Below are 17,511 nucleotides of genomic sequence, written 5' to 3'. Positions count from 1 at the left end.
GCCGATTTCGGACGTCCGCCGGAATTCCGGCGTACGTACGAAAGCGGATGGTCGAATCCGCTCGCCCAGCGGACAGCCGCCGTACGTCCGCCACTGGATTTGGTTTTACACAGCTATGATATAGTTTGTAGTCGTCGTGCTCGTCTGAATTGCGTATAAATCAGTAATGCCGTCAAGTCTGCATTATATGATGTCAGGGCGAATCGATGCGATAGAAAGCGTTTCCATTAAACAGTTTTTTTTTATTTTCCGCATGTTTCATCGTTGAATTCTGCCATCAAAATTTTTGATTAAAAGTTAAATGACCATTAAACATTTTTCTATCATGATGCTTCGGTGAAATTTTAATCAGTGGCTGAATAGACGCAGCAAGCAGCAAGCTCAAAAAGAACGAAACCGAACCTATCCTCAAAAAAATCTGATATGAGCCAATCCAATCCATCTGATAAGTTGAAGTTTAGTCATGGATGATGGCTTCGCGTTTCCGTGTTCTGCATTTACTGCGCAGTTACAAATACCTACGGCTGTAATGCACTGCTAGCATTGTTTTTGCTGTGGCTTGGTGCGGCTGGCACACTTTGTTCACCCGCCGATTCCAAAGTAAGTATTTCACCGAACTTTTGTTTCTTTAGTGGAACTTTTCGATGCACCGATGGTGCTGAGCTTTTGGGTAAGGAAACAGCTCTGTACAGCAGCCGAACGGTCGAGTGTTTTAAGCGCGACTGACTCCGCATAGAGAAACATATACTCTCTATGGACTCCGCGCCCACTAACTAAAGTGCAGCCTCAAGTCTGAGCGCCATCTTTCTCGGCATTACTGGACGCTGCGCCAGTAAGCCGCGCAACTTCTCTGTCTCTGATAAAGGAGTGCCTGCCCGAGCTTAAAGGAGTTAATTTGTTAACCATGCGCAACGTGCTGCGTTGTAAAAACTATACGAGAAATCTTTTGCACTCGAGCCTATCGTGCGACATGCCTACACTTGTGAAAACGTCGCGAGCTTTTTTTTTTTTTTTTAAATGGACAGCCGCTGATCTTTCTCGAGATTTACGGCAACTACAGTTTCTAGAAGGAACGGCTGTAGCTACTAAATAACTAAAGGTTTAGTACTCTCCTTAAGCTTTGACAAACCAGGACAGCCCCTTGCGCATGTTGGTTATGCATGTGGGACCGAACCGCGCAGAACAAGCGGACAAGGAGATGAGAGAAAAAAAAAAAGTCAGCACTTGTCTTTTTCTTGACCCGCTGTTCTGCGCTGTTCTGGCACGAATTTGACATACCGCCGCCGCGATACAGTTGGGCTGTGAGCTCTGGTGCCTGCAACGCCTTCTTTTATGCAAAACAGGCATACTGGGAGGCCATGCAAGCCGCAGGCTCAAAAAAAAAAAAACACGAGTTGAGCAAAAGTGAGATGAAAACAAAATTGTTGTTGCTTTATCCTTACAGATATTCAAAGGCTCCTCAGAACTTAATTGCATTATTGACAGCGAGATAATGCCAAAGCTACACTAGAGCCATGCAGCACCTTATAGTGCATGATACTGAGCTTATGTCTCGCACTGAAAGCTCTTACCATGTTCTTAGATTATCATATTAAAGTAGCTTTAAACCCATGCTTGTTAATACAGTGATAGCCATAAATTGAATCTAGGGCATCATGCTCACATACAAGGCTTCTGATAACTGCTGGTCACATGATGTGGGCTATAGCAGAAACCTGTACCTGGTCATCTTACAAGCATTTGTGCAATTGATGCTTTTAATGTGTTGTAAAAGTTTTTGTGTTCTGTTTCTGTATGGGAATGCTTTCCTTATTGAAGGCTAACATTTGGCTTGCTACAGCAAAACCTCTACCTAGTCATCCTAAAAACAGTACCGCAGTTGGTGCTTTTAGTGTGTTGTAAAAGTATTTGTGTTCTGCTTCTGTATGGCAATCCTTTTCTCGTTAAAGACTAGCATGAGGCTTCCAAAAATTTTTCAGATGCCATTTGCTGTAGCCGATTTCGTAGGCCAACAGGAAGCAGCACTTTGAACATGGAAAACTGTCATCCACGGGGGAAAAACAGCAACATCCCTTTGCATTCTCATTTCTTTGGTATGGCTAAAAGTGAGTATTGTATCATTATCTATATTATTAATATTGAATCATGATTGTCAGTGTTGAAGTTGTTTGAGCGTGATTTTAAACACACAGGACATCCCTTCGACATTAAGGTTTTAGCTTGTTTACATGTAGGATGTAGAACTGGTTTCAACAAACTTTATGCAGCAAATTCTTTTTACATTGTCCACCATGTTACTTTTTGTCATTGTCCATTGAAGTAAATAACCAGTATTTTACGTTTACACAGTCGTCCACTCTTAGCTTGAATGAGAATGTGTGGCATGCAGTTTGCAAAATAGCAATGCATCCGTCACAGCCATGCATCAAGGCTAAGTGGCTTGTGCGTAGAGGGACCAGCCGCTCCAGCTTCACGTCATCTGCATCTTTGTTTCGGTGTGCAGACGTGCATTGAGGCAAAGTGGTTTATGTGTAGAGAAACCAGGAGCTTCTTTGTCACATCTGGCTGTTTGTTACGGTGTGCAGATGCGCATCGAGGCAAAATGGCTGATGTGTAGAGGGACCAGGAGCTGCTGCTTAACGTCCTTCGCCTCTTTACTACAGTGCACAGCCGTGCATTGATGCTAAGTGGCTTGTGCATGGAGGCCCAGCAGCTGCAGCTTCACGTCTGCCTCTTCGCTCAGGTACGCAGGTGCGTATTGAGGCAAAATGGCTTATGCATAGAGGGACCAGGAGCTGCTGTGTGGCGTAGTCTGTATATTTGCTATGGTGCATATCGAAGTACAATGGGGGGGCTCATGTGTAAAGGTACCATGAGCTGCTGCGTCATGTCGTCTGCCTCTTTACTATGGTGCGCAGGCATGCATCAAGGCAAAGTGGCTTATGCGTAGAAGGACCAGGAGCTGTTGCTTCACATCTGCTATGATGCGCAGCTGCATATTGTGGGTGGTGGTGGAAAACATTTCCATCAGATACAAATACATGAGGTTACTCACTAGCTGACCCTGGGGGGGCCTGTCCTGACAAAAACAAGGGGTCCCTAGTTTGGGACCCCAGTGGTGGTAGAGGGACTAGAGGCTGGTACTTCACAATGTCTGCCTCTTCGCTACGGTGTGCAGCTGCGATGGATGCAGTGGCATTTCAAAAAGTGCATGCCACGCACTCGCATGTTCAGCCTGAGTGGACGACTGTGTACCTGCTTTAGCTTTGTTATTCATAGAATAAACCTAGGCTAAGTTGGATAAATTATAGCTCACCTCATATGTGGTCAGCAAAGAAAAGCCACTCCAGAAAATCTGATGCATTTACTGTCATAGGATTCTTATTCATATACATGCTACTGACAAGTCAGATTCTTCACCCTCAGAAATTCCAGAAAAATAACCAAGGGTGCGTCTGTAATAGTCTAGCTTCCTCTTTCTCTGCAGACGAGTCAGATGTGTGTTCCATTGCTGTGGGTGGGACAGGTGTGAATCTTTGATTTTAAGCTTGCAACAAGTATGTTATTGTAGTTTAAAGGCAAAACGGTACTAATAATCGCAGCCCCCCGTGGCCTTTATCCCCTTTTAATAGTGTTGCTAGACACTGAATTATTAGTTTACTCTGCACTGTTTCTGTCTAGTTAATGTGCGGAGATGTACATATATTTATATGACTTGGAGTTGTCGACTTTGCACTTAGAAACATTGTAGCGTTATCTGATGTGTTGCTTTCATTTCTTTAATGATTTCTGTAAGGGATCGGTGGGTATGCTAGGCACCATTATTAGTCTGCTCTTTTTGGGTCACCTGTTCAATGCCCAGCTGCGGCCGTCTCCCACTTGCCCTCGGACAGGAGGCGGAGAGACGTGCACAGAGAGGCAGCTACAGCAGCTACAGTGCTTAACGGAAACGTAGGCAGAGAGGGAAAGAAGTCCCCTCTTCCGAGGACTTTGCTGTCGCACTCGAAGACGCGGGGACAGGCAGTTTGTTCTCGTTGCTGTGTCATGTAGGGGGCTCATTTTTATTTAAGGAGCTTTACGAACAGTATACAACTAAGGGGTCCTTAGTACTAAGCGTACTAAGGGGTCCTTAGTACGCTGACTGGACTCATCACCCGGAGGCAGCACAGCTTTGAAACGAGCACCTCTTTTGGAAGAACTGCTTATCGTTCAAAGAAAAAATACTGTCAGGTTGAAGGGTGTAAGGCCCTCTTCCTTGTTGGGGAGCCCATAAAAGTGACAATTATTCAGTGCAGGCGCGCTGAGTGGGGTCTCGTTGAGGATTCCAACCCTGGATGTCAACAATGGTGGGAGATGGCGGCGTTGAAAAAGGGGCAGTGTGTAACAGTGACGGTATGATGCGGAGCGGGAGGATGTGGGTTGGCTCTTCTGATGTGGTCCGCAATGGTGCTGACTCGGACGCCAATAATTGCTATAATTGCCCTGTAAAAGGAGCCGCCAAGGATGCAAGCTTTGGGAAATGGTTGCGCACGTGGGACACCGTTTTGATGGGTTCTAATTTTTTTTTTCTTTTTTTTTTCCTAGGGGACAGATTTTGGCATGTGACCTAGTGAGCCAATCATTTCGAGGTCCATTCTCTAAATTCTGTTTGTTGTGAAACGAATTTGTTGTCCCTTTTGCATTGCTTGTATTAGGGAGAGGGTGAAGAATTTATGAAAGTGGAAAGACATGCCAAAATGTTTGTTAGCCAGTCATGTGTGAGTTCGTTGTCATTGGGGATGAGAAATGTGGGCGGAGTCCCGAAGTTAATGAAACGGCCCCGCGGCCAGGAGAACTCGTTCTGAGCTAGATTTTGATCTCTTTCCTCTTCGGCATAGATCATGGTCATTGTTTCACCTGTTGTAAATACGTACATTCATGTATAAAATTTTCAGTTCATCTTCCTCTCCGTGTGCAAGTTGTTGTGGCCAGATGCAGTAAATTCACTATTTTCATTTCTATATACTGTGCCTTTCTGAAGATGGTGAGCTCTTTTGTCCAATCCTGTAAGAAAGCAGCAAAGCTCTCCCAAATCTTCCACAAAACTGTGTGATATCTTTAATCCTAACTGCGGCTTGGTGTCACTCAAAACATGTACTTGAGGTAGATTTCTCCCCCCCCCTTCTTTTTGTTCGTTCAAATGAGGACCAGCGGACACTAACTCTTGCTTTTGTAATGCCCTAGGCCCCACCTTAAGGCAGTACTTCAATGTCAATACCATTTTTATAGCTATGGCTGTCCAACAGCACTAATGTCTTTTATACACTTCTTTTACTAATCTCTTACCCAAGTTGTGGCTTATACTGCGGGGGCGAAAGTCTCTGGACAGTATGTCTAGATTTTGGACTAGAATCGCAAATGTAAACGAATTGTGACCTTATTTCTCTTGCACACATGAAAGAACTAACGTTCAACTTTCACATCGACAAGTATGGTCCGAGTTTCCTGGTCGATGTGAAAGTTATGTGCTTTGATTGCAGTTTGTGTAGTCCACACACTTGTCCCAGATATTACATAGGGGCAAATTAGGCGCCTTTACAGGGGCAGTTTCTTTGGCGCCCTCTACCTTCCCCATAAAAAAGCTACAATGTTTCTTGCGAACAGCTGGCTGCATTTATAAATACCATTATTTTTTTTTTGTAATTTGTTGTGCGTAGTTGAGAAATCTATGACATACATGCACAGCTGGTTGCCAGAATTATGCAACCATATTTCAGTAACTAACATCCATGCTGCATGCTGCCGGTAATACATCAGGAGCTTGTGGTTGTCAGCTTTTTGTGTTTTGTGTGACTATAAGCCTTGCTATTGTAATGTCACATATAGCGCTGTGGGTAAACAAATAACTTTACTTTTAACTCTTGTAGAAGCATGAACACTGCGCAATCACAGCGGCGGGCTATGCTTCCACATTGGGCTTTAGCCACATGTCAAATGTCCATCTTTATTCTGCTGCAGCAGCTTGCATGTGATCAGATAAGTTACTTCGTCGCAGCTGCTCTAAGGAGACGCTTTCTAGACGCTTGTAGCCTAGATGTTGATGTCGATATACCCCCGACACGCCCAGGCAATGTCTTCGGTAGAGGGTACATGGAAACCAGCGAAATGTGTAGTTTACAGAACAAAAAGGTAACAATTTTAAATGATGTTATTATTGATCACTTCTTTTCAGAGCAGGAACAATTACTTTAGAAATCTGCCTGTTAAACCGCTCAAAGTGCAGGTTTCTGCCGCCAATGCGTACCTGTGTAATACTGCAATGCTCTGGCTGTGCTTTATGTTCATATACAGCATCCTTTATGCTTAGTTTCTCTGCATGTGCACTCCATGTCTTGGGCATTGCTGAGGGTGCATAGCAGCAAGCATAACATGCCGTGTTTGGTCAGAGTGGCATGTTCAAAGAGACGACATAAAAACATTAAAATACTGAATGCCAGGTTCTGGTCAAACTACGTTTGTATATTTTGTTATTCTGCATGGGTTTTGCTGCAGTTATATGACCTTTCTATATAGTATGTGACAGTTCTGAATGGAGATGCATGCGTACAGTGCCATCTAGAAAAAGCAATTGAGAGAAACTGGCAGTTGCCCTTGGAGATGTGTAATCAAAGTTCAGCACAGATAACTTGAATTTAATTTTCCCTTCTATTGCAGGAGGAGCCCAGCCTGCTCTTTCCATCTTAGGCCTGAAAGACCAGCAACAGCTGATCGAGCAAATGCACAGGATAGTAACTGCTCCTGGAATCCCGGCCTGCGGAGGCCGCCCACAGAGAACTCGATCATCTCCTCGCTAATTCCGAAATATTAGGTTTCAATAAATACCTTTTCCTCCACCACCTCCCCAAGGGAAGAGCTGTCACGGCCAAGGATAATTAAAAAAAATTATTCAAGTAGATTCTTAATACTCCCGTTGGCCTGCATTTTACCATGCCATTCCTTAACATCGATATTTTTTTAGTGTAGACTATTTATGCATGCAGTTTTTGCAATAAAGCCAAAAAAATGCTTTTTTTACAACCTCGCATGCTGGTATGCCTATGCACTTAGCATGTTTTCAGGAATGGTGCATTTGTGTAAAGCTCAGCTAGCATATGTGCCTCTTTGATGGAAGTTTTAATTGCACACTACTGTTCAGTGCTTTGTGTGTGAAAGTAAAGCAGACAACAGGAAACTTGAACCTGTTGCATATTCTGTTGTCTGCTTTACTCTCACGACAAAGGCATTGAGCACTAGTATGCGACTGAAATTTCCATGGCACATGCTTGCTGAGCTTTACACGAATGTTATTGGCAAGTTTTTGCACCAATAGCGGGCCCTGCAAGCATGTTCCGGGAAACGTCCGAATGTCCGCCTCCGGCTGCCCGTCGGACGTCCGTGGGACGCGATCCGGATCCACGAACGATAGTCCGACGGACGTCCGCTGTACGTATATCGAACATAACCGGACTTCCGTCGGATGTCCGAAGGTCCGAAAACGGACGTCCGTCGGTCGACCGTCGGACGTCTATGGCCGTCTGGGAGGCGCGTACTGGGGCGCTGCGCACTCTGTTGTACCGGCAGAGGTTCGACAAGTCTGCGGTGGTTCAGGCAGGACGCTGCCAAACGTGCGGTGGGGAGCAGGAGAACATAGAGCATCTGGTCCTCTACTGCCCGCAACTGGCACCGCGACACCCAGAGGGCGCCACCCTACTGCAGGCGCTGGGTTTTGCCGCCTCTGACGGTGACACTCCGCACGCGGCGGTGGCGGCAACAAAAAGCCGACTTCGACAGTGGTGGGGGTCGACTCAGCAGCGCAAGCCGAAGGCGAACTCGGTGACTCCAGCGAAGGCACCCCCCGACTGTGTTAAGTGGTCTGTGTGTGTGTATATGCTAAGACTTCTGTCATGTAAACGGCTAGGGTGCACATCGTGCCCCCCCCCCCCCCCCGATGCAAAGGGATTGCCAAAGGTAGACATACCTTGGGATTGCCACACAATCATCATCATCATCGTCGAGGCGCCGCCGGCACGGACGAGCAGACGACGCGGAAGGTGCGCACTGGCTGTGTTGGCGAGTGTTTTCATATTGACTACTCAGCATAACCGCGTGGTTCTGATAGGCATGCGTGTCATTGGTGCCTGTGTCAACAGCGTCCTAAGCGTATGCATCACATGCCAGGCAACTGCTGTGTGCCGTTGTGCACCACGAAAGCAAGAAAAGATCGGCTACCATGAGTTCCCGTGCGATTCACAACGTCGAGCAGCATGGCTGAAAAACACATCTCGGGAGGGCTAGGACGGAAAAGGAAGCCAGGGGGAGCTGAGTGACAAGTCACTGGTATACTCACTGCACTTCACAGATGACGATTACAGGAAGAACATAAAACTGAAGATCCTGCTTCCTTCAGCCATCTCTCCGTGTTCCCGAACTGCCCACATTACAAGTTAAGTTACTCACGCGGGCTCATGTTGAGCCGAACAACCTTGAAAAAATGAATGTGCGCAGGGCAATAGATATATTTCCCCCACTTGTTATAGCTACACTTCATTTCCCCCTTGGCAACCCTCCGTGTCATCCTGAAGCATGTGTGTTTCAAGATAGCTCCGCCACGATCACTTTTATGACAATGATATCAAAATGGTATGCCGCATAAGTGAAGCCATGGAGACACCAAGAGGAGCCGCTCTATTCGTCAGATGACGAGTGACTCTCTTGGTTAGAGTTGGACTTTGGCATATCGAAGACATTCAGGTCCAAGGAGGCACGTCGAAGCAAAGGTTAACCAAACAAACGTACGAAGTGACAATCATGACAACCAGATCCACAGTGGCGCAAATTAAGGACCTTCTTGATCACATCAAGTATCTTAAAACAATGTCTTCTGTGTGCCTTACTAGTGCATTGCATTTACCCAAATCTTATTTTGAGCTTCCGATATGCCCTAAAGCAGGACCTCAACAGCGGGCTTATAGGATTGCTTTTTAGCAGCCTAAGGCAATTCAAAGGCGGGAACGACAGAGTTGACGCAATGGCTGCAGTTTCACCTCGGAGAAAATACTGAAGGTGCCACTAGCAAAAAAAAATATATATATATCGACTGAGATTATACACTGTTTGCCATGCTTTGTGCAGGTTGGCATCTTGCAAGCAACAGTCTGCAAATACACCTATCAACAATTAGGCAGCTATAAAACTTGGAATTCGGGATTATGAAAGTCGTACCTTGCCAATTGCCATCACGTCTGATGCGAGAGAGTTTTCGAGTCAGCTTGGATTCATTCATGTGTGGTGTGAACCAGCAGCTGACATAGAGTTAGCACCGAATGCATTCTTGGCTGGTTACCTTGCACGTCCATTTGAAGAGAAAGTATTAATATTTTTACAGATCTCATGAAACTTTTTTATTTAATCTGTTTTCAGTACTTGCCCGTGTTTTCATTATTTATATATTACCAAAGTTTAAATATCTTCTAGTGCTTACTTTAGAGCGTCAATAATTTTATTTTATTAGTCCCCATCCTTTTATTAACTTTGTGCCTTATGATTCCTGCAAAACCCTGGACTTATCAAAATTCTTGATGATGGACGCCTAATGATCTGAAAATTGTCATGCACCTTTGTTTACTAAGGTGATGAAGTGCCTGGAGGTCAGAAGAAGCAGCAAGCTATGCAACATGTTAGTTTCATCCCTTCTTCCTTATTTTGTGCAATTTCCGGAGTTGATTTGCGAGAGAGAAGACCTCAGTCACACAAAGGACCTAACCAAACTAATGCGACCACTGCTGACCAACTTACAGGCAACATCAATCTGACAGTGGAAAAAATCACGCTTGCACATAAACCTTTTTCGAGGAAAGTTCTTCGCTTGTAAAATAAGCTTGCGTGTCTTCTGTGCATCACGCGGCTTCATAATCAAAAGAAAAAAAATTGCCTGAGCTTTCGGGCGCGTCGTTGAGAGAGAGAGAGAGAAAAACATTTTTTGCTCTAAAAATTTTTGGTTTTAGCGGCGTGCCGATGTCTTCATATCTTCGGCCTCTTCACAAGGTCGGCGCCCCTATTCCAGGGCACCGCTGAGTCTTGCTGCTTCGCAGGAGTGCCGCACCAGAGCCCTTTGGGCCGTGAGCTCGCTGCTGGTCAGCAGACCCTCCCGTTGTTCCGCACTGGGGTTATTTAGTTTGTGGAAGGCTCTGTTTCGTTCGCATTCCCATGTGATGTGGTATAGTGTGGGGGTTGCCCCGCACCACGGACATGTGTTCCTGTATTGTGTAGGGAACATCTTGTGTAGTATGTATAGATTGTGGAAAGTCCCTGCTTTCTGTGGTTATCTGTGATTCTTCTAATGTGTGATTATCTAAGTAAACATTAAAAAAATAATACATAAAGTACCATCCCCAACGCTTTCCTTGGCCTCGCCGACTGTTGGCTTCTTTCCTTCCTGTATTATAACGAGCACCCTCATTTCCCCTTAATTGATCTGCCTATGTATATACCTATATATATATATATATATATATATATATATATATATATATATATATATATATATATATATATATATATATATATATATATATATATATATATATATATAGAGAGAGAGAGAGAGAGAGAGAGAGAGTCGTATCCGTAAACTAAGTAAACTAAGTAACATCTTGTATTTTTCACAGCTTAATTCCAAAATTCCAAACATCATCGTTTACGCGCAAGATGCTCTAAAGTCATTTGCTTTTTGCCGCCAAAAAACTGCATGTGTGTGAACGCGCGTGTGTGCAAATAACTCATGCGCAGGTACTCAATATATTTGAGGCCCCGCATAAGGTCAGTACTCTTGCACGTTTTCATTGTAGTGAGGAAGCAAACTCACAATCCCTGCAGCGCGCTGCGAAGAAGCAGACTCGCGACTCGAAGTCCCTGCGTCGCTTCGAATACCAGCTCTAACCCCGCCAGACCACCTGAAGAAAGAGAACGAAAGCTAAAGACTGCGAACGCACAAAATCTGCGCTTACTCATTCCCCCGGGGGAGGAAAATTCTGTTTACTGCTTGGAGCCATGGGGGAGGGGAAAAGACTGTGTTGGAGGAGGAGCCATGGCGTGGACAAAACTAATTTGCCGCGAGCGCTTTACAGAAGAAAAATACAGAAGAAAGCGTGCGTGCTGTTAAGTGCGGACGGCTAGACGCACTCCCTCCACCAGCTCGAAGCCGCGCTCCGACGGCCAAGCGCTTTTCTCGCTGCCCCAGTAGAATAAAAATAAAAAAAAAAAAAACGTCGACAGGACACGCAGAAGTGACGTAGTAGCCCCACATCACTTTTGTGTCACGTGTATACGCCTTCACGATGTGCAAAAATACCCTCCCGTCGCACAAAGCGGAAACGCGGTATGTCCTCTGGCAGCTCACTTTACCTCTGGGAGGGTATTTTTGCACACGTGAACGCGTAATCACGTGACTCAAAAGTGACGTGGCTACTACGTCACTTCTGCGTGTCCTGTCGAAGTTTTTTTTTTATTTTTTTTTAGGGGTTTAGGGGTAGCTCGGCTGGAAACGCTGATTGGTGGACACGCCGCGGCCTGGCGTGACGTTTTTTGCGTCGGGCTCGATGCTTAACCGGACGTGACGTAGTCAAAAACTGGGTTTGCTTGTTTTTGTTCGTCCCTAGACGCTCTAGGGAAGCGCTAGGTGCCCCCCGCTCTGGCAACGCGCGCGATTCCGGCATTCGGTTCGTGGATCTCGCTGCTGCATGGCACCGGCGCCGGCGCGTTCGGTCACCGAGGTGCTCGACGATGGCGGGCCTGCGCGTTTACGTGAATGCGCTTTCGGCACGCCGATCCGTGCTGTACGTTGGGCGGAATGACGTTGATAATGGCGACGACATGCGGGAGATCGCAAACACCGTCAAGGTAAGTATAAATTGCGCAAAATTGTCTCGCATTTTGCTTATTTATAAGTGCTGTGTCGCTTGTCTCTCCCCACGTGCTTCCAGGACCTCGTGCAGCAGCAGCTCGTGGCATGAGCGCTCTTCGTGTTAAAAAAAAAAAAAAAAAATCGGCCACGGCTATGGAGACCTCCACGAAAACATCCGCCATCGGCAACTAACCGCTGCCTGACTGCTATGCTGAGGCGCACGTCGGCCGTGCGCATTCTCAACCCTGATTGAGGTACAAGAACGCAGATTTCTTTGTCGAAAGTTTTGTAATATGTTGCGCATTCATCAAATCGCTATGTTCATAATGCAACTTTTTTCTACTTTTTTACAGCATTGTTTCCTGTATGCTGCGAAGAGGCCGAGGATTTTCTTTGTACGCAGCAGCCCATGTCAGGAATCGCGGCATCGATCAGCTCTCAAAGATCATCGCGGCAACCCTCGTAAATGTCTACAGTGGAAGCATCGCTACAGCATCCAGGGCAGCATATAACCAGGCACTGTGTACGACGTAGTGCACCACTGTTGACGGTGCACGGCAAAGGGCCACGGACGAGTGCAGGGCGTTGCGTTCGCCACGCCGTCACGTCGCTGCGCATCCAAACGGCCCTTTTCAGGGCCGCCCCAATGTTTCCTGGCAGACCGCAGACCTGCACATCCCGTACTCCTCTTCCCTCTCTACGTTGCACGTGGCTTCGTATCAATCGCCGCGGCCACCAAAATAACTTGCGCGCTAGGCCTCTTTACCAGGCTATACGTAAATACACGCATGCATAATCGTGTCAAATTTGATTGTATAAAGTGCTACAGTGCTTATTACCCGCTTCCCTCACTCATTCTTCCGAGTCTTCGTGCAGCAGCTGCAGAACACGTGGCAAGCGTCACTCTGCTGCCGCGACGAACGCTAAGTCCATACAACAGGGTTAACAGCTAGAGTATTCTCAGTGTGGTGCGGCTTTGTTCAGCGATGTTAATGGAAGTATCGACATTTTATATAACAACTGCATAATCGTATTGAATATTGCTTCATAGAGTACTGTACTGCTTAATTCTCACCTCGTGCATTCCACAGCTGCTGCAGCTAGCACATGGCCAGGGTCGTTCTCTCCAGTGCTGCAGTGACGACAAACTATAGGCCTCGCGATAGGCTACAATATACACCGCGGCTCTGTGCCGCTGTGTATTTTTTTTTATAAATGCATCACATTTCGAAGGTTATAGTCGCCATCCAAGGATCACTCAACTCGAGAGCACGGGAAAAGGCAGAAGTGTACGCACCTGGATTCGATGCCATGTACGTTTTTTTATTTTCTTTTTTATTTTTATTTTTTTACGAAAGCATCCTACGCGCTATGCGTCCTAGACAAGGTTCAAGTGCAGTGTGCCTTTGTATAGTAACCATGTATGGGGGTTGCCATGTTTTCAGTTCACTTTTGTTGGCTGTTTCTTAAATAAAAATTGTCATTGGTCTCTGTGTCTGTCACTGTCTAAAAAGCTGCTCTAGCCGAACCACGTACGTAGCGATGGATTGCACCGCGGCAGTATGGCTTTGTTCCAAGTTTAACAAAACAGTTGAGGCCAGATCAAAATCGGAAATGACCATTTCCAACTTGGATATAGGCCCCCAGACTCCAGTCAACAATTTGGAGTCCAATTCAATGGCAACACTTCAGCTCTGTGGCAACATTTCGTACAATTAAGGGAGTCGAAATTATGGAAAGGACATGCATTTGTGAACATCAAACATGCTTCACATCCAATTAACATGTCATGCAATGCTAATATAAAAGCTTAATATTCTATCGGGGAGCTCTATGAAATCTGCTAGAGCATGGAGCACACGTTCGTAGAGATATTTTTTTTTTAATTACCAGCACTCGCAAAGGTATTGGAAATAATTGAATCAAGTCCCATTCAAGTAATCAGATGAACAGTAACAAAAACAAATCATCCTTTATATATTTTGTTTAGTACCTCAATGAAGAGTATTAGGCACACTTTTGCTGAATTTGTACATAAATGACATAATTCATATTGACAACAGTGTTCAGCTCATCATGTATGCTGATAATAGTGTGTTTATTACTGGCTTTGATCTCAATGAGACTGTTTTACATTGAAATTATTTACTTGAAAAATCGTTTGCCTGGTCCAATTTCATGAAGAAATAAACACAGAAAAACTATTTTGTTTTGAGTCTGAAATAAGAAAATGATGTAAGAGATGGCTACCGATCTATAATAAAAATATTGACCTTGTAGAAACTCGCATAAGTCTTAGTGTGAATTTTTTTCATTTGTGATAGGAAATTCATACAAACAACACTGCAAATAAAAAAAAAGATTTCTTCAATGAGTGGGCGTTACCTTGATGTGGTACTGTCCTTGCCTTTAATTATGCAAGTCCCCACAGATAAGGTATCGCAGTTTTATGTGGGCAAGCACCACAAGAGCAAAAAGCAATAAAATGGTAATTCTCAGTAAATTAAATGTGTGTTTCTTACATAACCGATATTGACTGCCGGTTTATGACATGACACCTCCGTGCAGAATACAGTATAATTATCTTTAACTATGAATGCCACTTGTTGCATGTTTCCTATTTTTCTTAGCAGGACAGTAAAAGCTTTCTTTACTCGATGGCACTGCTGCAATTTAGAGCCACTCTGTTTTTAACTCAAAACTCCAACCTCTGGTTTCTCCCGCACTTTCACACTTGGTGCAACCTGCAATCAATAAAACACAATCTAATGGTCTCACAGGTATTCCTGAAATTGTAAAACAGCTGTGAATACACTTTTTAGGATTGTAAAATCAGAAATGTTGCAAAGTTAAAGAGCACTGCAGAATCAGCATTGGAGCAATGCAAAAGAACGGATGCTGCTGCAACATTACATCACCCTCCATTGATTGACACCACTCATTACACCTCCACCACTTCTCAATTACAACTGCTGCGGACATGATTTTGCAGACACGTTCTGCGGATGCGGTGTGCGGACGCGGTCTGTGGACAGAAATATGTGAAATCTGTGCGTTTGCCAGCGCTGTGTTAATGTATTTTATGTTATCACTTATACTACTTAATTCATTTAGTGTTCTATCAGTGTGTTGTGTTACCTTGCTAACAAGTTTCCTTATATCTTCTTTGCATGTGTTATTGTATGTAGTTGTATCCCCCCTACAATAATGCCTCATGGGCGCTGTAGGTACTTACAATAAATAAATAAATAAACATAGCGAAGTAATACTTTCGCATTAATAGATCTTCTAGACATAGGGTCTCTAATTCTTGCACTTTTTTTTAAATAATGTGTAAATTTTTTTATCCTACTCAGCAGCTAATGCCTGCTGCTCCTTTGTAAATGGGTCCAGGACCTAAGTGCATGAGTTGCTCTCTGAAACATTTAATTTAGCTCTCGAGACTATCTAATATGCTCAAATTGAAATCATTGGCTCCAGATTGGACTTTGAAATTAGTTGCAAAATTTTTAACTGCAAAGCCTATTGAAATCTAATATGTTTGAGTGTATTTTTACTAGGGAGCGAAATGCACCAGCTTCCTTTAACATCTTAGCCAGCACACACACAATGCATCATTGAAATGTAGTTTGAATTCCAGTTTCACCATGCATAACAATTGTCCATTCAATTTGGGTGTTCATTAGGAATATCAATTCTAACCCGTAAGATGACCATAACTTAGCAGCCCATAATAAAAATAAATTGCTTCTTTACGGAGTTAAAACTATGCAGTTGGGACTAAGTACTTATTCCAGCTGGGAGGTCATCTGGAAACTGGAAGACATTTGATTATGGAAATTCAATTAGAACTGAAAATTCTAATTGGAAAGAATGAAAAGATGCCTAAATGGAATGAGGGCTTCTAGAGAAGGTGTAAATTCTGGAAACTCAATTGGATAATACAAGACTCTTTAGCAGGATCTAGAACACATCTTTTACAAATGAACACTTGAAACTTAGAGCACTGGCTGATGCTCACCGACGCAGCTCTCAGAATAACTGACAGCATGGTCAAAACTACAGTAGGTGTTAGTGCAGTATATACACCAGTGTTGTCACTGCGAAGTGAAGAGCCACAAAGCAGAGGACTGCCATCCTTACTACTGCCAATATAAAAGTCCTTCTCAGAGCCACCCCATTGTTTCCTGGCAGATCATGGGCCTTCAACTTTATTGTCATGTTTTCTCATTTTTAGTCTTTTGTAGGATGTATTGGGCCATCGGTGGTCTGTCATGCAACACTGCATGACTAATCCACTGAGTGCAAAGCCGTTAACCAACAGAGATATCTTTTCACTTCATGTGCGGCACACAAACGTCATGCATAAAAGAGACCACATATGTCACTATTCCATCTTTCTTTACACTTTCTTTCTTTAGCACACTCTAAATCCATTCCTGTAAAAAGCTATAGCTTCTTTTATGCAAAGTGACACGGCAATTATTGTAGCTTGAAACATTTTCAAAACGAAAAAATAAATGCATGAGGCGGCTCACAACCATTGTTTTTTTGTAAAACTGTGTTGCTTCATAGGCAGTAACTTGAACAACACTGACATTTCCACATTACTTTGAAACAACCCAGGCAAAAATCCTAACTGATGTAAAGTGTTTAAGGAACAAACTTCCAGTTCATACCAGTTGGATAACAATGGATCCCCAACTGGAATTCAACTGGGATCAACGTTCATGAGTATAAGGTACCCGTTGCATGCGAGGCGCATGTTTGCAGTCTCCATGACCGGTTGTATTTGTTCCTCTGTATCCCATGAAAGCACTCCATTTCTAACCCCCAATGGCGTAGGTCTGCGACATCCGGTGCAATAACGTGGGGCAACCCCCCCTCTTCTTCATGAACACACCTGAGCGCAATACCATCAACTACTTTGTCGTCAAGGCTTTCTTCGATTGGGGAAGTTCGTTTTTCGTATCGCACAACATGGTGCAAGCCGAGGCATTTTTTTTCATTCGTTTCTTAACGTAACAAGCATACCCCACAACTGATAATAAGCTATATTACGAGGGGCATATGTCATATTTTTTCTTTTCTTAAGAAAGGTGCATTTGTGAAGAACTAAGTAGAGGTTTTTGACAGATGAATTTCTAGATTGGGACCACTCAAATAAAAGGGCATATAAAAACCACAAGAATTGCAAACTTTGAGCATGTAGAAATACTTGGTAACACGCACAGTAACTAAAAAGTGGCAAACTGGCAGATGCGACCAGGATTATAACACGGTGCCATTGTGAACAATTTCGTTTACATCAGGCATAGCGCAGTGCCAACAAAAGCCTTGAGAACTGGCCAATGTGCTGTATTGCAGTTCATATTTTTTATGCTTCCACAAACTCTTCATAAGGACTGTTGAAAGCTTTGAACATGCACAAGACAACTGCAATTGCATCGGCCACAGTGACAAAGAATAAAGTAAATACGAACCAGCTAGAATGTTAGACTGAGCGTTCACATGCAAATATGGGCGTAGAAATGCCATTTGAGAAGTAAGCATTCTAATAGTGAAAGGACAACTCGAACACACAGAAGAGA

The 17,511-nt window shown here is 44.1% G+C and overlaps 1 long non-coding RNA gene across 1 annotated transcript; it reads left to right on the top strand.

The window, feature by feature from the left end:
- The first annotated feature begins 368 nt into the window (after positions 1-368).
- On the top strand, positions 369-7,244 carry LOC146203530 (uncharacterized). Its single transcript, XR_014703893.1, has 3 exons — positions 369-600; positions 1,980-2,105; positions 6,694-7,244. It is a non-coding gene; the product is annotated as an uncharacterized LOC146203530 (long non-coding RNA).
- The last annotated feature ends 10,267 nt before the right edge of the window (positions 7,245-17,511 follow it).

This window comes from Amblyomma maculatum, chromosome 1 (assembly GCF_055883805.1).
Source record: "Amblyomma maculatum isolate TAMU_Amacu chromosome 1, ASM5588380v1, whole genome shotgun sequence".
Taxonomy (NCBI): domain Eukaryota; kingdom Metazoa; phylum Arthropoda; class Arachnida; order Ixodida; family Ixodidae; genus Amblyomma; species Amblyomma maculatum.
Note: the sequence above shows the minus strand (reverse complement) of the source record. Positions and strands in the feature narration are given on the sequence as shown.